General features: G+C 48.9%; 1 long non-coding RNA gene across 1 annotated transcript; it reads right to left on the bottom strand.

The window, feature by feature from the left end:
* Positions 1-279: 279 nt before the first annotated feature.
* LOC121041923 (uncharacterized) lies at positions 280-22,056 on the bottom strand. The gene is made up of 3 exons (XR_005795925.1): positions 21,224-22,056; positions 11,333-11,520; positions 280-550 (listed from the first exon to the last, which is right to left on the bottom strand). It is a non-coding gene; the product is annotated as an uncharacterized LOC121041923 (long non-coding RNA).
* Between the last annotated feature and the right edge of the window lie 5,659 nt (positions 22,057-27,715).

Raw genomic sequence — 27,715 nt, 5'->3', positions numbered from 1 at the left:
TGGAAAAACCGGGAACTCCCAATAAAGTCTGTCGTTTAGCTGATAATAACACACTGGGCGTTAATATCTCGGTTGCGACCAACACGTCTCGATACCGGAAGACGCTAGCGTTACGAGAAATTGAGTGAGGGCCAGGGGAACCCTGTCCTCTCTTTGCAACTTTTCTGTGAATCTTAAAATTACTCCAAGATAAAAATTGATCTAAAAAAAAAAGAAAACCAAAAAACAAAAAACAAAAGCAAAGTGCTCAGAATAACGTCTGGCCAAAGCAAGCGTTCAGTGAATCGTGACTATTATGTAACTGGGACCATCCAGTTGTTCATTAGCTCGGAGAGGGCATCCAACTATTTCGCACGTCTCAAAGAACCTTCTATGATGTCGGGCACCCGGGAGGGCTCCCCGTGGCAACTCGCCTTTCGGCCTTTCTCAGTTCCCACCCCTGGCCTCCACTTTCTTGTTACCAAGATTCTGAGCGTGCATTACCTTATTTTCAGACCGTATCGAAGCTCCATATTGCAAGTTGGTTGACGATTCTTTGGAAGTAGGCGGGCTATCAATAAGTAATGAAGACATTCATCAATAAGTTACTCTGTTTTTCACCCGCACTGCACACGGAAGCTGAACCTCTCTGATTATGGGGTCTTGGGAAGAGCGCGGGTTTGGCCAGAGAAAAGCCGGGTCTGTGAGTCTCAGCTCCACTCCTACGGACCGTGTGCGGGCAACTGGGTGAACTGGGAGCAGCCCCCACCTTCCCAGAGCGCTCCGAGGTTTCCTCACGCTAATGCTCATGCAAGCCCTTGGCAAGGCCCATATCCCTACCGCTGTCTCCCCCTGCAGCCGAGACTCGGGGAGATAGTGTCCACCTACAGGGAAATCCGGGCCTGGGACCAGAACCTGCCCAGTGGGACTCACGTCTCCTGGCCAACCGCTTCTCGCAGTCACCTGTGGTCCCCCAGCCCCACGTGGGACGGGCTAGTCCGGCTGCCTGACAGGGCTCCGGGCATTCACCCAGGAGGTGGGCCTGAGGCCGGCCGGCCGCCAGGGCCTCACTCCTCCCAGGTCTACTGCTCAGGCCCGGCCAGCCCCTGTGCACTGCTCTATGGCTTCACAGAACCTTAGAGAAAGGGTATCATGGCACCTCCGATTCCCTAGCAGAGGGATGCTGCCTCCAGATAACCATGGGTGGGGAAGGAGTGACGTGTGCACGATTTATCCCTGGTCATCTCCGGGGCTGGGGGACGAAGGAGGTGATCTTGAACCACGAGGGGTGGGGCTGGGGGGTGGGGGTGCAGAGCGGTAGGGGAGAGGGGCCACCTCTGATTCCTTTGAGGCTGGAGGACTCAGTCCCTAACTCCCTGGCACTCAGCCTCGAGGCAGGCTAGCAAGGGAACAGCGGAGGCCAGGAGTCCCTGCATCTGAGGGCCCTGACGCTGAGTCCTCCCAGGATTCTGCGCTCCTGTGGGGCCCTCCCCCAACCAGGAGGCCCCTTGCCCTGCTGATGAGGAAGGGCCGCTCTTGCTGAGGAGTCCTGAGGCAGAGAGGGCTGTGAAAGAGGGCATGCAGTTGGCAGCTGAAAGGGTGCGGGTCCCCGGATGGTGCCTCCTGGGAAGCCATTCCGACTAGGGGCTCAGCGGTGTGGCACCTGCCTGCCCCGGGCTGAGCCAGGCAGGCCCCCGATGGTACCGGGCAAGTGGGAACATCCCAGAGAAACTGTGACACATAAACCGCAGAGAGGACCCTGAGAAACCCCCACGGGTCCCCTGGGGCGGCGGTGGGGGGATGGGGGGACGGCATTCAGCTCTTCTCCAAGAATCTGGCCTCTGCTCTCTAACGTTTTTCTCTCTAGAAGACAGAGAGAACAGGCTTACTTTTTGTTTGTTTGTTTGTTTCCAGCCTGTTTGACAAACAGAGAAACTGAGGCCCAGACAACTAAGTAATGGCCCGTCAGGAAAGAGCTGGAGGGGACACAGAGGCCTCGCCACCCCAGAGCGGGCTTCTCCTACTGAGCGCTGAGACCCAGCACTCTGCCCTCGCCCCAGGGCTCCGTCTAGAAGTCTCTGTTGGCGCGGAGTAGCCAAGAATTTGGCTGTGGGTCCACTCTTGTGAATGCTTGGTTTGTACACCCTCAGCTTTATCCCAGAGCCTCGGGCTTCTGGAAAGGGTGGGGCTGGGGGAATTTCAGGACCTCGACCTGGAAGGAATTCCGGGAGACCGGGCTGCCTCTCGCTCCACCGGCCGCTGGAGAAGGCCTGCCTGAGCCACAGACTTGCTCGGAGATCACAGTGAGGATCCCCTGAGCCACCCGTCCGTCCCTTCTTCTCTCTCTCCCCCCTCACACCCATGGCGCCTGCACGGGCGGGACAGCCAGATTCCTCAACATGGAAGTCACAGCCCATTTCACTTCTGGTAAATGGCATTTTCATAGGGTCACAGAATGCAAACACTTGAAAGGATCTTATTGATGGGTATGACCAACTCCCTCTTTTAATAGATGAGGAAGATGAAGGCAGAGAGGGAGGGTGGCTCCCCCCCGGGGGTGGCCAGTGAGTCAGTGTAGGCAGGGCCTGGGCTAGAACCCCAGGCCGGCTCTCCCGGACCCTGCGGCTCTGTCTGACCTCCCTTCCCACTTTCCACTCCAAATCCCCAGTGCTCTCGCCAGAAAGGACTACAGGAAGACTGTGATCAGGTCAGGGCAAGAGTTGGGGACAAACCCGAATGCCTCAGTGGCGGGGAGGGGGAGGGGGGCCCGCAACGTCGTCGTGTCAGAAGAGGAGAGCCAGGACCTGGGTGGGGGGAGAGGGTGACTGCCACACCGATCATCGTCCCGCAGGCCGAGGATTTCTGCACCTTCTGGTTTTTTAAAAGCATCTATAAAATACAGTTTTTAATGTAAAATAGTCCAACACTTAACTATAGAAACAATCCAAGGTTAAAAATAAAACACCCGGGACTAACTTATGACCGGCAGTAGAATTCAACTGCATCATGTTTTGATAGATAGATGAGGAATCTGAGGCACAGAGCGGTGGCCCTCCGGAGACCACGCAGGGACCACTGGCCAGTGTGGCTGAGTCATTTGTGGGGAATCCCCCATGCGGGTCGTGGCCACACCGTTGACAAGATGGCATCCCCCGAGAGCGCACTGCCAGTATCTGGACCCCAGCCCCGACTCCTCCGTCTGTAGGTGATTGGCCTTGAAGGGCCTAACCCTTGGCCTTTTGTGAAGTGCTCCCTATGGTCCACATTCCCCAAATCTCTCTGAGCGTTCCGTGTTTTTTTCCTGGACATGTCCCTTTAAGACTCCAAAGTGGGCCAGAACATTCTGCGACCCTGCCGGAGGCTGGGAAGGACTGCAGACTCCCTTCCCTGTGCCAAGCCCTTCCCACATACCATTCCCCTTGCCTCTGGACATTCTGCCCTTCGCGGTCCAGCTCAAAACAGCACAGCTGACACTCCAGAAAAATCTCATAAAGCCGAATTAGGAGCATGTCAGCAAAAGGGGAAAATGAGATCATAGCCAGCCTGCCACCTTCCCTGGCCGGCTAGATCCACCGGCGGGCCGTCAGTCCTCATGCCCTCCCTGACCCCTCCTGCGTGTCCAGCCCTGTGCCCAAGACAAGGGGCCCGGGGCAGTTAAGTGAGGAGGTGACACACAGCCTCGTAAAACCATAGGAGAAAGTCAAGTGCAGAGATGAGCACAGAGGATAATAAGGGTTTGGTGAGCTGCAAGGAAGGGGTGGCCAGAATAAACAACGGCTCCGCCGAGAAAACGGGTCTGGAGTTTTCTCGAAGACAAGACGGCATCGGTGTGGAGAGCTAGCGAGGAGGGGAGAGAGCATTCAAGCGTCAGGCAGGCGGCGACATCGCCAGGGGCGGGACATGTTGGGGCAGAGTGGAGGCTCGGCGGCAGCCCTGCTGTCCAAGCTCTTGGGCGAGGCCCCTCACTGATCTGAGCTCTGCTTCCTCACCCGCAGGCGGGGAATTGGGCCAGATGAGCCCCAAGTCTTCTGCCTCCTTGAGCAGGAGATCTGCTCTTGCTTCTCTCAGCACCCAGCTTACACCCAACATACGCACTCCTTGAAAGAACAGGTGAGCGAGTGGTGTAGCACAGACACCAAGCCGGTGAGAAAACTAGGAGAACCGACCCCCAAATAAGCCCGTTTCGCATGTTCGGTGTTTCAAGGCACTTCCCCATCTGCCTCTCAAGGCACTGCCCCCACTGGAGGCAGACAGTGGGTTTCATCAATCCCGTCCGACAAGTAGGGAAACTGAGGCATGAAGCGTGTTAGGAGGGATCCGAGGCTTACCTGAATGGTGACCTTGGACAGAAACGGAAACCACGGCCCCGCCCTTCCTGGTGCCGCCTCCTGGGGACCTGCCTGCCTGCGGGGAGGGTGCCTTCGGGTCTGCTGCTGCGAGGGGGTCTGTGGTCAACCATTGGGTCTGCACCTGGGTGGGAAAGTCTGCCCGCAGACCCGAGCACCATCTGCAGGTGCAGCACTTACCAGAATAAAGCCGCCATTTTGGTTTCTATCTGAGTGGCCCTGCAGGGATCCCTCGATATGTTCTGAACCCCAGGAGGGGGAGAGGAGTGTTGTCTCTGCAAAACCCCAACAGGGGGCGTGAAGCAACTCGTTCAGAGAATCCCAGACTTTACCTGGGGGGGGGGGTCCCCTGATATTCAGCCTCCTACCCTTTCCGGCCCGATGAACACTGCCAGAGAGGAACAGGGGGCGCGGGAGAGGCACCCTGGTGGGTCAGGTGTGGGCAAGTCTTGCTGGAGACACCCACCTGTCTTCTGGGAGGGGGCACGGTGGGGGGGTGGGGGTGGGGGAGACAAAAGCCTGAGTCTCTGCATCTTTCAAACGGGGATAGTCTGCTGATCGCGTGATGTTGATGTGAGCAGATCCTTCCTGTCGGGCAAAGTCACTACACAGGTATACAAACCTGTACCCAAAAAGGTGTATGCGATGAGGGATTTACCGAGAAAAGGTTAATGGAGAAGTAACCTTTCATTTGACCCAAGGATTCTCCGAGTTGCAAAATGACCCACTGGGTTTCTTTAAGTTGCAACCCCCTGCTGGCCCCTCTCCTCTAGGCTAATTTAAAATAGGGGACAGGGGCACCTGGGGGGCTCAGTCAGTTAAGCATCAGACTCTTGGTTTCGGCTCAGGTCACGATCTCACAGTCTGTGAGTTCGAGCCCCCGTCAGTCTCTGCGTTGGCGGTGAGGAGCCTGCTTGGAATTCTCCCACTCCCTCTCTGCCCCTCCCCTGGTCTCGCGCACGCTCACACATACACGAGTGCTCTCTCAAAACCAATAAGGAAACATTTAAAAATAAATAAGTAAAGGGGCGCCTGGGTGGCGCAGTCGGTTAAGCGTCTGACTTCAGCTCAGGTCATGATCTCGCGGTTCGTGGGTTCGAACCCCACGTTGGGCTCTGTGCTGACAAGCTCAGAGGCTGGAGCCTGCTTCGGAGTCTGTGTCTCCCTCTCTTTCTGCCCCTCTCCTGCTCACACCCTGTCTCTCTCCCTCCTTCAAAAACGAAACATTAAAAGAATAAAAATAAATAAATAGATAAAACAGGGGGCGATTGTAAATGCTCTGATTTATCAGGAACGTGTCTGTTTATAAAACAAAGCTCAGGTGTGGAATTCTGTGAATTCATCCCCGTGCTCACCAAGGACCCTTTACATTCTCTGCGGCCTCAGGATGAGGTGCCAGATGAACCCTACCTGCTAAGTAAGGCCCCGCGCCTCCCACCTATCCACCAGAGTTCTCCTCCCAGGGCCGCCCCGTGTGAGGGCCTCGAGGACTCAACTCTTCCTCCCCACACTCCCAGGCCAAGTTCACGTCCATCTCCTGCTGCCTGGGACCCTCCTCTGGCAGAGACTGTTGGTTCCCTTCAAGGACCCGCTCTTCCCCTGGCCTTTAGTAATAGAACTAAAGGCCCTGGTCCCCAGGCCCCCTTGCCGGAGGCCGTGTGGCCCGGAGCCCATGCTCTACCAGTGACACATGAGGGAAATAGTGTGTGCCAGGTCTGGGTCATGTCTGGCCTTAAGGGGACTGGTGTTTCCTCAACCTCCACTTTTCTTCTTTTCTTTCCGTCGGCTGAACCCCTATGATGGCAGGGGCTGGGTCATCTTGGACCATATGATAAAAGTTGCCAATGGACAAGAGCAGAGCAATACAACGGATGAATCTCGGGTCTCCAAACCCTTGAAACTGCCATCCTGGCCCTGGACTGCTTCAGATATCACCACGGTTCCGTGAAGGAGAAATGCACTTCCATTGAGGTTAAGCCCTCGTTCTTTAGTTATGGCGGCTGGACCCCTTCGCTTTGCAAAGCCCTTTCCAACCATTCTTCAAAACGTACCCGGAGGCCACCAACCCCAGGAAGTATGCCCCGATCATGCCAGTGATAGCCGGCCTCGCCTCCCCCATCCCAGAAGGCATTGTCAGAGCCAAATGTTGATGCACCAGACCCTATCGTATTTCATGTTATTCACTCCCGTGTAGAGTGAGGCAGATCAGGAGTGCTTAGCTTGGTGTCTCTTTCGTGGGCACAGTGCCTTCCAGACAGCGCCGTAAGCCTCTGCAGGGCAGGGCCGGGTCACAGACCTCTGTCGCCACCATTCCCGGCGTGTAACACTCAACTGAGACTCGGGGGCTTGACCTACGTGTCACCAAAAGGAACCGATAGGAAAAGGAAGCAGCCAAGGCTGGTGGGGTGTGGCAGGGGACAGTCCCGGCGCCGAGCCTTTAAATACAACCTGATGTCAGAGAAGTCTATGACATGTAACCCCAGAAGAGGACTGCTATAATCGGATTCTTCCGATGTGGAAAAATAAGGCAGGCCGACTGCTGCTGCCATGGAGAGGCGACAAATGTTTGACCTCGGGTGTGAGGAACGCTGACTGATTCTGTGCTGTCACAGGGAGAAGGGCACACCTGTTCCAGCTGGAACACAGTCAGCCCCAGCCAGCCACCGTCAGAGAGACCAGCTGGAGTCCTGGAAAAAAATGGATCATGCTAGCTATTATGCAATGAAGCTAGCCAGCAGCTGTCCAAGATGGAATAAACTGCCTCATGAGGTAATGAGCTCCCTGACGCTCGAGGCAATCAAACCAGATGACCACTGGTGGGGATACTTTACGTGGATTCCAGTTTCAGACTGGGGAAGGAGACTGCTCTGGGTGGCGTGAGGCCTTATGAAACTGATTTTTCAGGCTACGGGTGTGCGTGTCTTCTCCATTGGTTCCAAGTCAACATTTCTCCCTCAGAGCCTACCGTTGTGCCTCAAGTTGTACCATGAGAGCTTTATTCACTGGAAGTCAGGCGTCATGATCTCCCGGGGATGCCAGTTAAATAAAGGGATGCTATCGGGGCGCCCGGGTGGCTCAGTCGGTTAAGCGTCTGACTTCGGCTCAGGTCATGAGCTCACAGTCCGTGAGTTCGAGCCCCGTGTCGGGCTCTGTGCTGACAGCTCGGAGCCTGGAGCCTGCTTGGGATTCTGTGTCTCCCTCTCTCTCTGCGCCTCCCCTGCTCTCTTCTCTTTCTCCCTCTCAAAGAACTAAACATCAAAAAATTAAAAATAAAATAAAATCAGGGGATGCTACCTAATGTTATAAGTATTGACTCCTCTTTGCCAATTCATTTAGCAGACCCTTCTCCCAGATGGCTGGGGGGTCAGGGTTAACTGGGACACTGGTCACCATAGCAGAGGGCTCTGACTAAAGGCAGGTGGAACTGGGATTCAGATTCAGTTACGGGACTTTGTGATTCCCCCGGGAGAGCTGTAGCTCTGAGCTCCTGCTGGCCTGGATACTGGCCCTCTTTTCTCCTTTCTGTCAGCCCTGTCACAATCGGGGCTGTGTCCTAGAGCTGAGGGCGTGGGAGGCCTGGGGCTCCTCTCCCAACATCCCATCCCCTCACTGGGCATCCTCCCAAAGCGGCTTGGGATCTCTGCCCCCGGCTCAGCGCTCAGGGGAACCGGTCTGGGACCAGCCATGGAGGGTGCCATACTCACCCATGCCCTTCCTCTGCTGCCCCTCTGCCCGCCCAACCACTAACGGCTGTGTGCCCCGGGCCGGTTACTTCGGTTCTCTAAGCCTCAGTTTCTTCATCTGTAACATGGGCATCATTGGGTAAGTAGGTAGGTCCATGCCTGGCACATGGCAGGTCCTCACTGGGGGAAGAAAGGTAACTGATTCCCACTCATTGAGGACCTGTGACATGGCAGACACTGACTTAACCTATTTATACACACCGCTCTTCCTATGTCATCACCATTCTCCTCCCCCTTAGCTACCTCAGCATGCATTTTCGAGCAACAAGGACATTTTCTCATACAACCACCTATCATGGCCTTTAGAGCAAGGTTTTTCTGGCCCGAGATCCAATCAGGTCTCACACGCGATGGTCAGGTCTCCTTAGTCTGGAACGGCTACCGTGCTTTTATATGTCTTTTGTGACCCTGACATTTTGGGAGGAGCGCAGGCCATGTATTTTGTAGAATGCCCCTCACCTTGGCCTTGCCTTATGATGCTTCCTTGTGATCAGACCCAGGCCCTGCGCTTTGAGCAGAAACATCACGGAAGAGATGCCGAGTCCTTCCCAGGGCAACTCGTCAGGAAAAAGTGACATCGATTCGCCCGTCGACGGGGATGTTCCCGCTGATTGATTTGGGGTTAGGGTGACGCAGGTGACATTTTTCCCGTTCTTTGGGGAACGCGGTCCCGTTTTAAGCCCAGGCTCTCAAATCCAACGGAGCTGGCTCGTGTCTGCACTTCAACATTTATTGCCAGCTACGTGGCCTTGGTTGAATTACCTAAGCTCTCTGAACGTGTGAAACAACGATTGTGCTGCTACCTCTCAGGGATGTTTGCAGGAGCAGATGGGACCAGGTGAAGCGCTGGGCAGTGGGCACCGGTGCCTGGCACATCGGGGGTGCCTGGTGGACATCAGTCGGCTGGGCATCTGCCCGAGGCTCCGGAGGGGACTGATGGAAGAGGGGGGGTCCCAGGAAGCAGCAGCAGAGGAACCCGGTGTCACTGGTGCTGTCATGATGCCCCGGGCTCAGAGAGGTGCCAGGGACAGGAGCAAGTGTCTACTCACGACAGATAACCCTGGGCATAGGAATGGACTAGCAAGGTAGACCCATGGCCACGAGCCAAGTGTGGACTCTGGGGTCCAGCCCATCTACGGTTGTAGCCCATGATCTGTGTGAATTAGCTGTCCTTGGGCAAGTCAAACAACCTCTCTGAGTTTCCGTGTCTCCCTCTGTGAAACGGGGGTGATTCCACATCTCTCGTGAAGTTGTAAGGATGGTGAGATTAATGGATGCCAACAGCATGGCCCGGTTCCCGGCATACAAAGTACAGACACTGATCTTCCGGGCCAGGATCCCAGTTCTCAGCTTCCTTCTTTAGAAACGACTTCCCTGGAGTGCCCGGGGGGTTCGGTCGCTTGGGCATCCGGCTCCTGATTTCTGCTCAGGTCACCATCATCTCACGGTTCATGAGATTGAGCCCCACATGGAGCTCTGTGTTGACAGTGTAGAGACTGCTTGGGATGCTCTCGCTCCCTCTGCTCCTCTCCCCTGCTCATGCTTTCTCTGTCTCTCTCTCTCTCAAAATAAGCAAACATTAAAAAAAAAAAAAATGCCTTCCCTGACCACACCCCCTGAGGAGAGAATCAAACTTTCCCTAAACACTCTTGGGGTTGTGTCATCTCACACCTAGCAGGACCAGAAATTGGTACAATTTCTTCCTGGAGGACATTTTGCCAAACGGGGATTTAGTTGGTCAGTGTTCTTAGTTGTTCTTAGAAGCCATTCAGCTAGCTTAAGCAGAAATGGATTTATTAAGGAGAATAGATACCTCCCAGAATCATCTGGAAGTCGAAGTAACACACCCCGGGCTGGGCGTCCAGGGACATGTCCCAGAAGCACAGACCAGAACTGGCTGTCACCGGAGTGGCTGCTTCTGCCTTGATCAGAAGGGAACGGTCACCATAACTCACGATTCCAGAACTGGGTCACCTGCGTCCTGATCTGTGGTGGCAAAGATGCTCCATACCACTGGCCGTCCCGCCTCGTGACTCAGCCTTGAATCACACTCCTAGAAGTTCATCTCATTAGCAGAGCCCAAATCGCATCTAGAATGCACACTGTAATGGAGTCTTGGCTTTTAGCCGTCCATTATCTAGACACACTAGAAGGAGGTGAAATATGTTTTGAACGAGCCGATCCACCAAATCAAGAACCATGAAAATGGTCACCTCTAGTAATTGTCATTGCTTTTCTAGGAATTCATCAGAATTCCGAATTTTCTAGGAATTCATCAGAAGGAAATTGACATAAACAGTATTTTTTATAAAGAGGGAGGAAGGAAGGAAGAAAGGAAGGAAGGAAGGAAGAAAGGAAGGAAGGAGAAGGAAGGAAAGAGAGAAGAAACGAGAAGGAAGGAAGGAGAGAAGGAATGAGAAGGAAGGAAGGAAGGAAAGAAGGAAAGAAGGGAGGAAGGAAGGAAGGAGAGAAGGAATGAGAGAAGGAATGAGAAGGAAGGAAAGGAGGAAGGAAGGAAGGAAGGAAGGAATGGAGGGAAGGAGGGAGGGAGGGAGGGAGGGGAAAAATCCATAAACAGGGGGTTGGTTAGATAAATTTTGGAATTGTCACAGGAGAAAAATTTTTGACCAATAAATATAAATTATTCAGAAATTTTGAATAATTTTGCAATGACATAGTATTAAGGAGAAAAGGCAGCAACCAAACTATGTAGAGTGTGATCGCAGTTTTACACGCAGGGCACATACACGCACGTTATCGAAGGAAGTACCTGAAGGTGTTTGTCCGGAAATCACATGGGATTTTTTTTATTTTCTTGTTTACACTTTGCTAGATCATCTACGCGCTCTTCCAAGAACACGTATCGCTTCTTATAACGAATTGTTTTCGAGATTGAACGACGACATCAACAAAAGGAGGTAGTCGAGCCGAGCACGCGGCCTTGCCTTGTGCAGGCGCGGCCTGCGACAAGGACAGGACTGGAGTCAGGGTGGAGGGAGGAGCGGGACTAAGTGATAAGAGTCGATAAGCGAGGACAAGGACCAAGTGTACAGGGTGGGCAGAGGCCATCTCGCACTTATCTGGCATGTAAGGGGATGTCTATAAACATTTGTTCTGTACCCATACGAAGAAATCGTCAAAGCGCTTGCAAGCAGCCAGTTCACAGCAAAAGGAATACAGACGACTTTGAAATGGATGAAAAGGTATGCAGCCTTAATCAGAATCAAAGAAATGCAAACTAAAACCCGAGCGATTTTCACTTACCAGATTGGCAGAGATCACAACGTTTGCTGAGAACCGGGGGAGGTGCACGACTAGACTCCTGGTTGTGGGCTGTGCCCGGCCCTGAGGGGGATTTGTAACATCACTCAGAGAGGGAAATGTGTGCGCCCTTTGATCTGGCTGCTCTGCTCCTGGGAGTTTATACCCAGGTAGAGTTGTGCGTCGCTCATCTGCAAAAGAGGGAGCGCACAGGGGTGTTTATGGCATTGGTGTTTATCTTACCAAAGATCAGAAGCCGGGTCTTCAGTAAGGGTCTGCCTAGACGGTGGGGTATCCATAGGACGGATTACTTGCTGAAAAGGAATCATCTCAAACATGTATTTTTAAGCACCGAAGTCAAGGTCAAGGGCAAACTACATAATATCCTATCCTTGTAAGAAGAAAAAACACACGCACAGATATCATTGGCTACGATAGTCTATTTCTGGTGTCCCTGGGGAGAGAGACCAGGGGAATGAGGGTGTGAGCTCGAGCTGGAATTCGTCGTTTATACTTCGGTACTGTGTGTGATTCGATTACGTTCATGTGTTACCTTTTCAATTTCAACACAGAATTTGAAAATAAATACTCTTTGAATTAGCCGTCGGGCTAGGAAGCCAGAGAGAGAGGCATTTGGGGGTGAGGAGACGAGCCATAGGGAGCCATCGATGGTTCTTGAGTAGGGCAGCGCAGCTTCTAAGTGGTATTTGGCAGGGAGAGGAGCTGGGAAGCTGGGCCAGTCTGAGGCATGAAAGTCACTGGGCAGGCGGGCTGCCCCAGGGGTGAGGGTGGGCGGGCAGAGAAGGGTTACTCCATGGGGAGCCTCTTTTTATCTGCCTCTCTCTGGATGACTCTCCCTGTTCCCGACCCGTTACGTCTCACAAGTTTCCCAGGCATGCTATGGAATAACTCCATCTTTTGTCAGGGCAGATAGTTTCTTTCTTAACCGTGGTCTCTCAAGTACCACTCTACTTCCGTCTGCTGGGTTAGAGTCCCTTGTCCTTCCTTTCATTCATTCCCTGTGCTCCCGCCCAGATGGAGCCTGCTCTTGCCCCACACACAGCCTCTATGCTCCGTTACCTGGCTCTCCTGTCTCAGCCCGCACTGCCCCCTTCCCCTCACATGCACACCTGCTCCCCTCTTGCTGGTACCACCCCAGAGGGAGCCCTGTGAGACAGATTACAGATGGCCTTTCTCCTCACCCTGGCTCAGCCAGGCTCCCAATGAGGTTTATGATGGGTCTTATGCCCCAGGAAGAGGGGAGGGGGGTGGGAGAGTGGAGGGAGAGTGGGGTTGGAGGGGAAGGAAATAAACCTGTCCTGCCTTATTACACCTTCATAGGCGTACTTATTTTAATACGAAATCGTTTTAAATTACAGTAAAACCTCGGGCCACGGGCATATTTCGTTCGGGAAACATGCTTAAAATCCAAAGCACCTGCGCAATCAAAGCGAATTTCAAGACCCATTGGCTCGGTTGTGATGACGTGAAGTTCGGCATCACGTCCTACTCAGACTGCAAGCCAGCGCTCCTTTATCAAGTTGAAATGTAGTAGAAATGTTCGCTTTTCTCGCAGAACACCCGCAGAACAAGTTACTCGCAATCCAAGGTTTTACTCTATTTGCCGTGGAGTAAGACAGATGCTCCTGGAGATGCCCCAAACGGATCCTTTTGTCCCATAGGGTTTCTCAACCTCGGCACTATTGACATTTGGGGCTAGATGATTCTTTGTTGTGGGGTCTGCCGTGTGCATCGTAGGATGTTTAGCAGCACCCGTGGCCTCTATCCACTAGACTCCAGTAGCCCCACCCCCTCCAGACAGACAAAAATGCCCCCCGACTTTGCCAAGCGTCTCCTGGGTGGCAATATGGCTTAGTGAGAGCCACTGCTGTAATTTCATGTCCTCCCCAGTACAGGACTGTGTGCTCGAGTGGGGGAAGGCATCGGTGCCTCTCTATTATCGCTCTTTACCCAACATCATAATGGGGATGTTTTGGTCTTGTGGGGAAGGCAGGCAGCTGTTGGCTTGGTGCCCCCTATAAATCACAGCACAGAGACAATCTCTACTTTTCCACGTGTCCCCCGAGAACATTAACCTGGAACCCCAGGCTGAACCACTTGCAAAATCCTGAGACTTTCAACCTCCATATAACTAGATTCTTTCTGGTTCTTGGGTTTTTCACCCAGAACTACCAAGAGCTCTGCTTCTTAGAGTCTTTTATTGTTAGGTCTACAAGGGCAATAAAAACCCTCAAAGGGTTTCCGGGACTTCAAATAGCTCCTTTAAAAATTAAAAAGAAAGAAAGGGGAAAGGGAGACCTCCGACCCTTGTATTTTGTTACACACTGAATTAGACATAAGGAGGTTGTCCTTAAAATACTTCCCACCCTTTTGTGGCTGCCTCGTATTTTAGGGGAGTTGGCCCGTGTGTTGCCAACTGTGTGGGACGTAGCCGAGGATTCGGGGGCAGTCCACTGGACCATGAGGAGGAAGCCTGAGTAGCATGGCCCAGGACATCCAAGAGTATGGATATTGTACTGTGGGCTCGAGCGGTCAGGGAGAACCTTGGAAAACAGCAAAGCCTGGATATCTTTACAGTTCTCAACATCTTCTGAATATGAGATGCACTTTCAGCCCCTCGGCTCTTTGCTGAAGCTCTCCCTTCTGTCTAGAAAGCCCTATCTCCTTTGTGTACTTACTGTCCTTACTCTTCCAAGAGTAACTCAAAGTCTCCCTTTCTTCTTTGCTCATGAAATAATCAGACAAGTGAGCAAAAGCATGTATAAATTTATGTACGCATGCATGGTGAAAATAAAATGTATATATTTCATTGCAATGTGGTTTGTAGTGATGAAAAAGTGGAAATCAGCTAAAATGTCCAATAACAGCTAAATAAATAATAGTTAAATAAATTAGGATATAGTCATATAATGCAAGATCACCCTGCCATAAAATATTGAGGATACAAATGGCTATTGACTCGATTAGTTGAAAGAAAGTTAAAAACAGCACAGATGATTTTATTTTTTAAAAATATGTTATACAACGAGGATTCTGGGAAGACGATGCAGTAGTGAGCCCCAGGAATCTGTCTCCCCCCCACTTAGACAACAATTGCAGAATCTGTATAATGTAACTATTTTAGAACTTGGAGGGAGGCCCATTGAAGGCTTTCAAGTTCCAGGAGAAGGCTTGGATGGTAATTTGGGTCAATTTCAGCTCTTAACTTAGTAGCAGCTACCCTTTGCCCATGCCCAGCCCCATGGCAGGCAGCTGTGCACATGTTCCAGAAGCAGCCTGCACACAGCTTGTGGGAGTCAGGATGGCCCATAAGTACCCCGTCCTCAACCAAGAATCCCATATCCTACAACTCTGGCCTTTTTTTGCCCTTCCCTTCCAGCTGAAGCAGCTTCTAGGGGATTTAAAGGGCCCAGCTCTTTTTTTCTCTGCCTTTTATTTTTCTTTCTCCCCCTTTTGGTAAAAACTAAGGACGGCAGACTCCCAGACTTTAAAGACTAGGACATTCAAAAGCAACTGCATTTATGGGGGAGGGTAGAAACTCACTGAGCATACCCAGGAAAAGGCTCAGAAAAGACCTGAGAAAACCTTAAGTTTGTACCTCGGACTGATCCTCAATACACACAATAACCTAACAATCAAAACAAAAACAACAAAAAAAAATGGTAAATCTGGGGTGGGGAGAGGGCTGGGATCTGACTTCCAGAGTTACAACATTACTATATTTAAAAATTTTTTAATGTTTATGTATTTATTTTTTAAGTTTATTTATTTATTTTGAGAGAGAGAGAGAGAGAGAGAGAGAGCGAGCACGAGCAGAGGGGCAAAGAAAGAGAGAGAGAATCCCAAGCAGGCTCTGTGCTGTCAGCACGGAGCCCAATGCGGGGCTTGAACTCACGAACAGTGAGATCATGACATGAGCCGAAATCAAGAGTCGGTCGCTTAACCAACTGAGCCACCCAGTCACCCCAATGTTTATTTATTTTTTGAGAGAGACAGACAGAGTGTGAGAGGGGGAGGGGCAGAAAGAGAGGGAGACACAGAATCCAAAGCAGGCTCCAGGCTCCAAGCTGTCAGCACAGACCCCAATGCAGGGCTTGAACTCACAAACTGCAAGATCATGACCTGAGCCAAAGTCAGATGCTTAACTGACTGAGCCACCCAGGCACCCCACAACATTATTATATTTAAATGTCCAGTTTTCAACAACAACAGCAACAACAACAAAATCACACAACATGCAAAGAAGTAGGAAAGTATGGCTTGGTAAAAGGAAAAAGAATAAGCCAACGGAATGGTCACTGAGAAAGGCCAGATGGCTCGCCTACTAGACAAAGACTTTAAAACAAATGTCTTAACGATGTTCAAAGAGCCAAAGGAAGACACGGAGAAAGTCAAGAAAACTGTATGAACAAAACGGAAATATCAATAAAGAGAAAACCTAAAAATAAACCAAAAAGAAATTGTAGAGCTAGAAAGTACATTAACCGAAATGCAAAATTCACTAGAAGAATCCAAAGGCATATTTGAGCAGGTAGAAGAAAGGATCAATGAACTTAAAGACAGAATGATTGAAATTATTGAGTCTATGTAACAGAGAGAAAAAATATTTAAGTAAACTTAACAGAGGTTAAGTACCTATAGGTACCTTAAGCTTTTAAGCACTTTGAGCACTTTTAAGCACACCAACATATGCAGTGTGGAGATGCCAGAAGGAGAAGAGAGAAAAAAGGGGGCAGAAATATTTGAAGAAAAAAAGCTCGAAACTGCTGAGTCTGATGAAAGACATGAATATAAACATCTAAGAAGCTTAACACACTCAAAGTAAGATGAACCCAAAGAGACCCACACAAATACATATTGTAATAAAAATATTGAAAGACAAATACAAAGAGAGAAAATACAAATACAAATACAAAGGATCCTCAAAAATACCAATACAAAGAGAGAAAGCAGCAAGAGAAGCTACTCCTCACATACAAAGGATCCTCAATAAGATTGTCAGCATAAGTTTTATCAGAGACTTTGGAGGCCAGAGGCAGTGGGATGATATATTCAAAGTGCTAAAAGAAAAAGCCTATCAACCAAAAATCTTATACCCAGCAAAACTGTCCTTTAAAAGTAAGGGAGAGGGGCGCCTGGGTGGCTCAGTCAGTTGAGCGTCCAACTTCAGCTCAGGTCATGATCTCACGGATTGTGGGTTCGGGCCCCGCATCAGGCTCTGTGCTGACAGCTCAGAGCCTAGAGCCTGCTTTGGATTCTATGTCTCACTCTCTCTCTGCCCCTCCCCCACTTGTGCCCTGTCTCTTTCTGCCTCTCAAAAATAAAGAAAAAAATTTAATGTGAGGGAGAAATTAAGACATCTTCATTCTCAGATAAACAAAAGTTGATAGAGTTTGTTATTATCAGACCTGCCCTGCAAGAAATGCTCAAGGGAGTCCTACAGATTGAAATGAAAGGGCTCTAGATAATAATCCTAAGCTGGGTGAAGAAATAAAGATCTCAATAAAGATAACTACATTGACAATTTAAAAGTATTATTGTAACAACAGTTTGTGACACAACTTTTTGTTTTCTACATGATTTAAGAGAATAAAACATTTTGTAAACATTATAGTCTAAAAGCAAATATTAGGGGCACCTGGGTGGCTCAGTCGGTTGAGCATCTGACTCTTGATTTCAGCTCAGGTCATGATCCCAGGGTTGTGGGATAGAGCCCTGTGCTGGACTCCCGGAGCCTGCTTGGGATTCTCTCTCTCTCTCCTTGTGCTCCTCTCCCCCACTTGTGCTCACTCTCTCAAATGAAAAATTAAAATAAATAAAAATAAAATAAAGGCAAATGTTTCATAATTTTGGTTAAAAACTCCATATTATGCTTAGAGACTAATGCACTGAAGAAACAACTTTTAGTTTATTGTTTGGGATACACAAAGTATAAATATGTAATTTTGTGATATCAATAACTGAAAGGAGTAGGAATGGAGCTATAAAGAAGTAAAGTTATGTTATTGAAGTTAATCTTGCATCAATTAAAATTAGGATATTATAACATTAGAATGTTAATTAGTCTCTTGGGTAATCACAAGGAAAATAGGTATAGCATATATACAAAAGGAAATAAGAAAGTAATTAAAACATTTCACTACAGAAAAAGTAAATAAACACGAGACAGTAATGAAGGAAATGGGGGGACAAAAAGCTATAAACTGCATAGAAAGCAAATAGCAAAATGACAGAAGTCTCCTTATTAGTAATACCATTAAATGTAAATGGATTAAATTTGCCAATGAAAATACAGGGATTGGAAGAAGGAATTTAAAAAACATGGTCCAAAAGTATGCTGTCTACAGGAGTTTCACTTTATGTCCAAAGACACAAATAGGTTGAAAGTGAAAGGATGGAAAAAAATATATTCCTTGCAAACAAACCAAAAGAGAACAAAGTGACTATATTAATAAAATCTTCAATATGTCAAGAAGATATAACAATTAGAAATATTTATTGACCTGATAATAAGTCATCAAAATATATGAAGCCAAAAAATGGACAGACTTTAAGAAATAGACAGTTCTACAACAATAACTGGACACATCAATACTCCACTCTCAATAATAGATAGAACAGCCAGACAGAAATAAGGAAACAGGACGTGAACAACACAATAAACCAATTAGCTCTAATAGACATAAAGAACACTCTACTGAACAAGAACACATGTTCTCCTCAAGTGCACATGAAACATGTTCCAGGATAGACCATATGTTAGGCCACAAATTATTCTCAATAGATTTATAAAGACAGACATCAATACCACATATCTTCATAACGGGCTGAAGAACAGAAGAAAAACTGGAAAATTCACAAACTTATGGAAACTCAACAACACACTTTTATTTATTTATTTATTTATTTTTTTCAACGTTTATTTATTTTCGGGACAGAGAGAGACAGAGCATGAACGGGCGAGGGGCAGAGAGAGAGGGAGACACAGAATCGGAAACAGGCTCCAGGCTCCGAGCCATCAGCCCAGAGCCCGACGCGGGGCTCGAACTCACGGACCGCGAGATCGTGACCTGGTTGAAGTCGGACGCTTAACCGACTGCGCCACCCAGGCGCCCCAACAACACACTTTTATACAACTGATGGATCAAAGAAGACATCACAAGGAAAATTAGAAAATATTTAGAGACAAATGAAATGGAAAACACAACATACCCAAACATTGGAGACGGCAGAAGCAGTGCTAAGAGGGATATTTATAGCTATAAATGCTTACACTAAAAAACAATAAAGCTATCCCATCAACAACGTAATCTACAATGAAAGGAACTAGAAAAAGAACTGAACCCAAAGCCAGCAGAAGGAAAGAAATAATAAAGATGAGAACAGAGATCAACAAAATACAGAATAAAGAAACAATAGAGAAAATCAACAAAACCAAAAGTTGATTCTTCCGAAAGATCAAGATTAACAAACATTTTGATAGACAAAGAAAAAAAAAGACAGGAGATTCAAATGACCAAAACCATAAATGGAAGTGGCAACATTACACCCAATTCTATAAAAATAAAAAGGGCTCAGAGCAATTACACACAAACACATAACCTAGATGAAATAAACAAATTCCCAGAAACACATGATGTATCAAGTCTGAATCACAAAGAAATAGAAAATCTGAATAGACCTTTAACTATTAAGGAATTGAATAAAGCTCAGAGGGAATTTAGGACAAGATGACCTTAGATCTGGGCCACACTGGCTGATCCCCAGACACTGGACCAGGAAACAGAGGCTTGGACCTCCGCCCGTCTACTCACTCTCAGTGGAAGTCTCCACCAGGCAGAAGGCACCCTCAACCCCTTCCCTCTCCAACCCCATATCCCATCCCTCCTCCCCCAGCCCAAGTGTTGGTGCCCTGCCTATGCACAGAATCAGCAGCTCCCTCTTGGGTGTAGAATGAGGTGAAGTCATACATTTCTCCCTCCCAAGCCCCGGAGATCCCTGTTATTGAGGGTCCCAGTGGAGGCAAGCATTACCTTCTCCAGGTGCATCTTTCCAAAGGCACATTCCCCATGTTAATGCCCAGGGATCACAGTGGGAATAGCCTGAGCTCTTGTTTCTGCTCCCTGCTCTGTCTGGAGGAACGTGGGCAGGTGAGAGTCATGGCACGTGGAACCAGCCAGCAGAAAGAGTATGGCTAAAGAAGGACAGGGTGCACCAGCTCTGCTCAGGGCCACACCTCCTGGGGAATTACAGAATCCTAGACTCACAGCTTGGAAGGACTCTTGCATTCAACTCCACCACTGGGTGGATGGGGAAAATGAGGCTCACAGTGGCAAAAGAGATGTCATGGCTATCAGTGGCAGGACTGGGATTAGAGCAAGATGTATCACTCCCAGTGTAGGGTTTTGCTGTTTTCATGAAAGACTTCTGGAATTCTAACGGAGGGCCAGAGAGGGTAAAGAATTCATTCAGTCACAGAGATAGGAAGTTGAGATTATGGGATTTGAAACCACATCTATGAGACTCAGAAGACCACGATGGTTCCATTAATTCATCATGGGCTGTGTGCGTGTGTGTGCGCATGCCCGCGTGTCTGGGGAGTGGGGAGTAGAGAGATTGAGATGGTGACAGGGATGGTACTAAAGAGCTGATTGTCCACTTCTCAGCCACATCTTTTGGTTAGCCCTGCTTTCACTGACCATCTTCCCAGGCCAGGTCAGGCTCTGCTATCGTGCCCCTGCTCCCCAAAAACCCTGTATTTTCCTTCACGGTACGTACCACAGCAGCGATTTGGTTCCACATAGTATTATTCTGTTCAATAAAGTCTCTCCCTCAATACACAAGCAGCCTCATGAGGCAGGACTCTGTCTGTTTCAGCCACCCCTGTATCCTCCTAGACCTAGCCCAGGACCTGCACAAAGTCTGTGCTCACGGTATTTGTCGAACAACTAGATGAAACGGTGGACAGATTGATATGTGGATATGAGGATGTCTGGATGGATGCCTAGAAGCCTGGGAGGATGGACAGCTGAGCCTCAGCTTAATGGAGACCCGAGATGTGCAGTGACGCAGGGCCCCAGGCCTGGGCTCTGGGCTGGGAGTTACAGAAGACCAGGACCCTATCTCTGTTCCCAAACCTCGCCTGTGTGGTGAGTCACCTAATTTCTGAAAACCACATGCCTCTTTCCACCCCGAGGCTGCCCAGAGGGGCCTCTAAGCCTCAAAGACTGTCAGGAAAACTCGACTCACGCACAATTCCTACCGGCCCCTTATCATGGCTGTTTCTTTGATGTGCTCTTTGTGAGTCAGAGAGCTGCTATTGCCTCACTACTGTTGCTGTTTCAGCAGCACGCTGACATTTTTAAAAGAAAAAAATCGGAAGAGGCAGGCTCTGTCTTTGGGCTAAGACTGCAGACAGCCCTTTGATTTGATTATAAATGGAACTGGGGTTGAAGGAGGCCAGGATGTCCAGGTGAAAATGGCAGGACCCTCCTATTTATGGCACAAGAAAAAAGGCTCCAGGACTTGGGAAGAAACCTCCCCGGCTCCTCCTTTCCTCCACGAGATCCACTATGGAGCCCCATTCTGATCATTCTGGCATCTGGCTGAACTCTCATTTCCGTTCTTTAAAAAAAAAAAAAAAATTATTTACGTTGAGAGAGAAAGAGAGAGAGAGAGAGAGAGAATGTGGGGGAGGGGAAGGGGCAGAGAGAGAGGGAGACAGAATCAATTCCAAGCAGGCTCCGTGCTGTCAGTGCAGAGCCCTATGTGGGGCTCAAACTCACGAACCGTGAGATTGTGACCTGAAGTGAAGTCAAGTCGGACGCCTAACCGGCTGAGCCACCCAGGCGCCCCTCTCACTTCTCTTCTTACCTACACACGTCTTCTTGCCAGAGAGGCAGCCCTCCTCTCGTCTCCACGGCTCACATGTCCAAGTACTGCACAGCCTCTGAGCTCCGCCCAGTTACCTGTTTCTCCACGGCCACCAGCCTCATGACCTGCCTGCTCTCTGATCGCCCATTACATCCACTCCCCACACGGCAGTTACCTATGTTACTACGTAATGCTAATGTGCATTTTGCAATGTTCTGTGGCAACGTAAAGGAAGACAGTTGTGGTGTCTTGGTGACAGTGGCATTCTTGGGGCCAAACGAAAGTCGTCCAACTCAGCTACTTTTCTTCCTATCTGATCTCAGAGAAGTTATGACTCTCAGTTTGCTCATTAGTAGAACTGGTGGGCTGGTTTTGATAGTTTTGAGTATCAAATAAGATAACACCATTGATATGCTCTGTGAACCGCAGGATGGTGCGCCTGTATGAAGACTGATCAGTACCTTCATCTTCTTCGTTCTCGCCATTATTTCCAGCAGGAGCGTTACATTGCTGCTTCACCTCCCACGCATGCCGGTGTTATCTTCCCAGCCGGACTGTCAGCCTACGTAGTGTGGGACCCCACCCCCCCACCCCCCTTCTGCACCTAGCACAGGGCTACGTTCACAGCTGGTAGCCCATGAATGTTTCTTTTTTCCTTTGTTTTGTTTTTGCTTTAGCTGTACTTTTTTTTAAGTTCGTATTTTAATTTCAATTAGTCGACCTACAGTGTTGTATTGATTCCAGGCATACAATAGAGCAATTCAGCACTTCCCTACATCACCCAGTGCTCATCACAAGTGCACGCCTTGATCCCCATCACCTATTTCACCCATCCCCCCACCGCCTCCCCTCTGGTAACCATCTGTTCGTTCTCTATCGTTCAAGAGTCTGTTTCATGGATTCTCTCTCTCTCTCTTCCCTGTGGTCACTTGTTTTGTTTCTTAAATTCCACATATGAGTGAAATCATATAGTGTATATTATGACTGACTTATTTCACTTACCATTATACTCGCCAGCTCCATCCATGTTGTTGCAACTGGCAAGACTTCACTCTTTTGTCTGGCTGAATGATGCCCTGTTGTATATACCCACCACATCTTCTTTATCCACTCATCTGTCCATGGACACTTGGGCTGCTTCCATATCTTGGCTATTGTAAATAATGCTGTTATAAACATAGGGGTGCAGGTATCCCCTTGAATTCGCGTTTTTGTATTCTTTGGGTAAATACCCAGGAGTGTGATTGCTGGATCATAAGGTAGTTCTATTTTTAACATTTTGACGAACCTCCATACTGCTTTCCACAGTGGCTGCACCAGTTTGCATTCCCACCAACAGTGCAAGGGGGTTCCCCCTTTCTTGACATCCTCACCAACACCTGTTGTTTCTTGTCTTGTTGATGTTAGCCATTCTGACAGGTGCGAGGTGATATCTCATTGTAGTTTTGATTTGTATTTCCCTGATGATGAGTGATGCTGAGCATTATTTCATGTGTCTGTTGGCCATCTGGATGTCTTCTTTGGAGAAATGTCTGTTTATGTCTTCTCATTTTTTTTTAAATTGGATTATTTGTGGTTTTGGATGTTGAGTTTATAAGTTCTTTATATATTTGGGGTACTAACCCTTTATCAGATCGATCATTTGCAAAGATCTTTTAGTCTTGTTGATGGTTTCCTTCACTGTGCAGAAGGTTTTACTTGGATGAAGTCCCAAGACTTCATTTTTGCTTTTGTTTCCCTTGCTTTAGGAGACATAGCAAAAAAAAAAAAAAGTTGCGATGGACGATGTCAAAGAGATTACTGCCTGTGTTCTCCTTGAGGATTTTTATCATTTCAGGTCCAATATTTAGGTCTCTCATCCATTTTGAATTTATTTTTGTGTATGGTGAAAGAAAATGGTCCAATTTCACTCTTCTGCATGTTGCTGTCCAGTTTTCCCAACATCATTTGTTGAAGAGACCATCTTTTTCCCATTGAATATTCTTTCTCGCTTTTCCCAGGATTAATTAACCATATAGTTGTGGGTTTTTATTTCTGGATTTTCTATTCTGTTCTGTTGATCTATGTGTCTCTTTTTGTGCCAGTGTCATACCCTTTTGGTTGCCACCGTTGCGTAACAGAACTTGAAGTCTAGAATTGTGATGCCTCCAGCTTCGCTTTGCTTTTTCAAGATTGTTTTAGCTACTCAGAGTCTTTGGGGGTTCCATACAAATTTTAGAATCGTGTGCTCTAGCTCTGTGAAGAATGCTCTTGGTATTTTGATAGGAATTGCATTAAATGTGTAGATTGCTTTGGGTAGCGTAGACATTTTAATGATATTTGTTCTTCAAATCCACGAGCATGGACTGTCTCTCCATTTTTTGTGTGTCTTCTTTAATCCATGACTGTTTCCTAATCAACTGGTAAGTTCAGGGAAAAAATAATAATAAGTCAAAGGGCGAAGGTTGTATTCAACAAGGATGTCTTCAGAGATCCTGTTTTCTTACTTCCTCTGTCTACAACAGAAAAGAAGAGAAAGGGAAGCAAGGACATCGTAAAAGACAGCAACCTCCCTACTTGACAAGGATGGTCTCAGACATTTTTTGCCATGGTCCCTGATAGCACCAGGGCACTTTCCACCCCACGGTCTCAGCCAGCCTTCAAGAGAGTCCTGGGAGAGGAGGTGGGAAACACAGGTGCATTAGCATCCCATTCTACAGCCGAACAAAATGAGGCCCAGCAAGGCCAAGGGTCTCACTCACTCCGAGGTGGAACAGTGAGTCATTGAAAAAAGCCCAGCCTGTGAAGCAGGCTTCTGACTCGCGGCCCTGGGTCTTTTTAGGAGGACACTCATCCCACCAGAAGAGAATTTCCTACCACCAATTAAGAGGGAGATTTTATAAGCATTACTCAGTTTACTCCTCATGCTGTCCTTGAAATGACCTGTCATCATTCCCCTTTTATACATGAGGAAACTGAAGCTCTAAGAGGTGAAATGGCCTGCCTAAGGTCACAGAGAGGAGGGGGAACCAGGCTCCCACCTCCCAGTACCTGCTGAGCACATTCTGAGCACGTGGGCTGAGCCCGGTGCTGGGGTGTGAATCTCTCCCCCTGCTCTCTGGTTCCCCCATTCACAGGAAGCTTGGGTCAACCACATCCTGCCACGTCCTTGCAGACAAGACAACGATCCCCACCACTACCATTCTCTGTTCCACCACAGCCCAGCCCAGCCTGGCGAAGGCAGACAGACTTCCTTTATTCTGTCGGTAACCACTGAATGTCAGAGCTAGCTGAGGTCTAATTCTATGCTCCTTGAAGCGCCCTCCTTCAGAATCCTCCGGGGGCACTTGTTAATAGTCCAGAATCTCCGAGCCGTCCCTAGAATCGAACACACTGGCTCCAAAGGAGAGGTCTAGGAATCTGCATTTTTTAACAGGCACACTTAGTCATTTGATGAGCATTCAAGTTTGAGAAACCACTGGTCTCACCATTTAAAAGAGGCAAACTGGTTCCCAGAGGGGAGAAGTGACGTCACCTCCCTCCCTACCCGTACAGATCTCTTACCTCTTTGGCATGCTTGTTGAATCTGCTGAAAGAGACCACCGAATGCTATTGGGTTCAACTTTGCCATTAGGGAAGCCAATGAGGGATCCATGACACCCAGCTCCACATAAGCGAAGGGAATGACGCTTGTGGAGAGTGAGAAAGACATCTGGAGACCCTCCAGAAGCACTCCCTGCATTCAGGGCTAAATACACCACAGGCAGACGATCGGAAGTCGCCTTCTTAGAGTGACCTGGAACTGGCTTTCAGTCCAAGGGTATGAATACTTCATCCCGGAAGTGGGCAAATGACTGCCTGCAGGTCAGATCTGGCCCCCTGCCTGTTTTTGTAAAGTTGTATTGGAAGGTAGCCACATCCCACTTGTGGATGTGTTGTTTATGGCTGCTTTTGTGCCACCGTGGCAGGTAGAGCCTAAAACATTTGCTCTCTGGTCATTTACTGAAAAGGTTTGCCAACCCCTGAGTTAGCCCATCAATCAAGCAGTGCAGCTTCATTCCTGAGGGTATTCCAGAAGGTCTCTGGTTCTCCCACTTCTGTACCCAGAGCACCTGGCAGCACTGTGCTTGGCACATCGTGGGTACTAAAAAAAAAAAATTGTTGAATGAATGAACCATCACAATAGGTTATTTTAATTCCCATTATACAAATGAAAAAAACCACAGCTTTTAGAAGAGGTTAAGTATACAGTCAAAGGTCTCTGAGTTAGAAAGTGCTAGAATTAGAAGTCGTCTCGATCCACAGTACAGCATTTTCCTACCAACTCGAAGAAGGGATCAGGTAGAATCTTGAGAGAAATCTGTATGTACGGAGTCAATGGTAGATCTTTTACAAGAAGGGCTGGGTCGTGGGGTTGGGAGAGATGGTAAGGAAAGAATAGAGGCTCATCTGAAGGGATAAGATGACCCTGTCCTGCTGGGAAAATTGATATCTTGAGATTATAGTAAGCGAATTTATCCTACAGCGTGAGCCTCTCTGGACCCGCTTTCTTCTTAACTGAACAGAGATTTTTCACCTGTAGGTGAAGGAGGGCCCATCAAGGAGCACAGTAAGGGGAGATGAAATGAGTCAAGCATGCTTACCCGAATACAATTCAAAATGAGCCAGGCTACGGACTCAGGCATACTGAGTCACGGGGGCATTCACAGAAAGCCTGCATAGCCACCTAGCCACGGGTCTGTGGTGACGTGCCCACCCCAGGGAGAGCCTCTCCGAATGACCACACAGCCTCTCCCAATTCAGAGGTTCTCTACAGGACTAGCCCTCTTGAACCTGAGAAGATCCAGCTTTCTCGGGGTCCCTTGGCCCAAATAGTCACAGAGAGTGGGGAGTCATTTGTGTTAGCTTATTAGATGCCCCTGTTGTCTTCCCCCCAAGAAGCCACACCCACAAAGTGCCATCGACGATGTCCAGTCTGTTTCTTTAAAGCAGAGCGAAGACATAAAGCTGAGCGCCAAAGACTCCACTTTCACAGGTTTTGGGTTTTGTTTTGTTTTGTTTTGTTTTGTTTTTTTTCCCTTTCACCTTTACTGTTATCTCACTTCCATTTAATTCACCAGAGCGCTGTTGGGTTACCGCATGCATTGATTCTCTCCAAAGCACTCCACTTCGCTTGCAAAGAAACAACTCCAATTTTTTGCACTCGTACTTCATTGCATTATGGAATAATTATTGCATTATTGAACTCGAGTGACAGGTACAGATTGAGAATGAACACACGTAGCACTTGAGAAGCACACCCCAGCTCAGAATGAGCCCGGGAAGATCAGAGGGTTCCCTGCTGGCTTCAAGGGTTGGTTGTGTCCTGGGCGCGGGGTACAGCGCTTGCTGAGGGGCATGGACAGCCTCCGGCCACTTAATTGAAGGTTGGTTAAGAGGGTTCTGCTATTTAAGCACATATGTTGCAGCCCATTGTCACGTGTAGAGGGCTGCCCTGCAGAAGCCTCATGACCCTCTGAGGCAGGCAGAGGAGGCTTTCGCACCTAGTGAGGATCGGGGGCAGAAAGGGACTTTCTCAAGAATAAACGCCAAGTAACCATCTCCTTTGTGTCTGTACTGCCGGAGCCCAGGACAGAGGGGACCCGTGGAAGAGAAATGCATGGTTTATGGGACAGATGTGATACAGCTGGGCTCCAAACCCAGAGGATCCGCTCTGAGATTGCGAGTTCCTCCCGCTCACCAACAAAGCCAGTGGGAAGCGTGCTCCATGCCTGGCTCTGGTACCAAAGACACAGCCCCCCTGCTTCTCACCCGTTCAGAGCTTCCTGCTTCCTAATCCTTACTCCTCTCCCCACCTTCCCCCTGCGCCAGGGGAAAAAAGGCTGAATCCTCTCTCTCCTTAGGTGTCACTGTTAGACTCTTCTGCAACAAGGCCTGGAAAGGAACAACCCAGCGCGTGGGGGTCGGGGCCAAGGTCCTTCGGAGGGAGGGGGAGGGTGCTCCCCCCCACCCTGTGTCACCTTCACCTCGACCCCCATCTCTCACTTCCGACTCCAAGACTTCCCACACTTACGCAAAACATCCTGGCCTGACTCCCCGTGAGCTCTAGGGGAAACCCTAAACCTCAGAGTGAAATTATAAGGGGCTGATTTGCCCCGGGGAAATTAGACACAAACAAGCCTGGGGTGAACCGCTGGGCCAGAGCTGTTTCTCTGGATTAGTCACAGGGTTACCCACTCATGAAGGCCCCTCCCCCCCCCCTCCAGCCCCAGTTAATCTGGAAGGCTGGCCTGGTTACAAGCATGGCCAGAGGAACAGGAGGTGAAGAGGGGGAGCAGGGGGGAGGCACATTCGCCAAAGAAACCACAGCGCCCTTCTGCCTGGGTGGGGCTTCTGTTCTCTTAACTTGCCACTAAACTGCTCTAAACTGCCTGTCAGCACCCCTGCTTCCTGCCGGTGCTACTAGCAGCTCTTTTCAAGTTTAATAGGACGGGGAAGGTCCCCCAGCCCCAG

Source organism: Herpailurus yagouaroundi, unplaced genomic scaffold, assembly GCF_014898765.1.
Source record: "Herpailurus yagouaroundi ecotype Mexico unplaced genomic scaffold, PumYag 184, whole genome shotgun sequence".
In the NCBI taxonomy this organism is placed as follows: Eukaryota; Metazoa; Chordata; class Mammalia; order Carnivora; family Felidae; genus Herpailurus; species Herpailurus yagouaroundi.
Note: the sequence above shows the minus strand (reverse complement) of the source record. Positions and strands in the feature narration are given on the sequence as shown.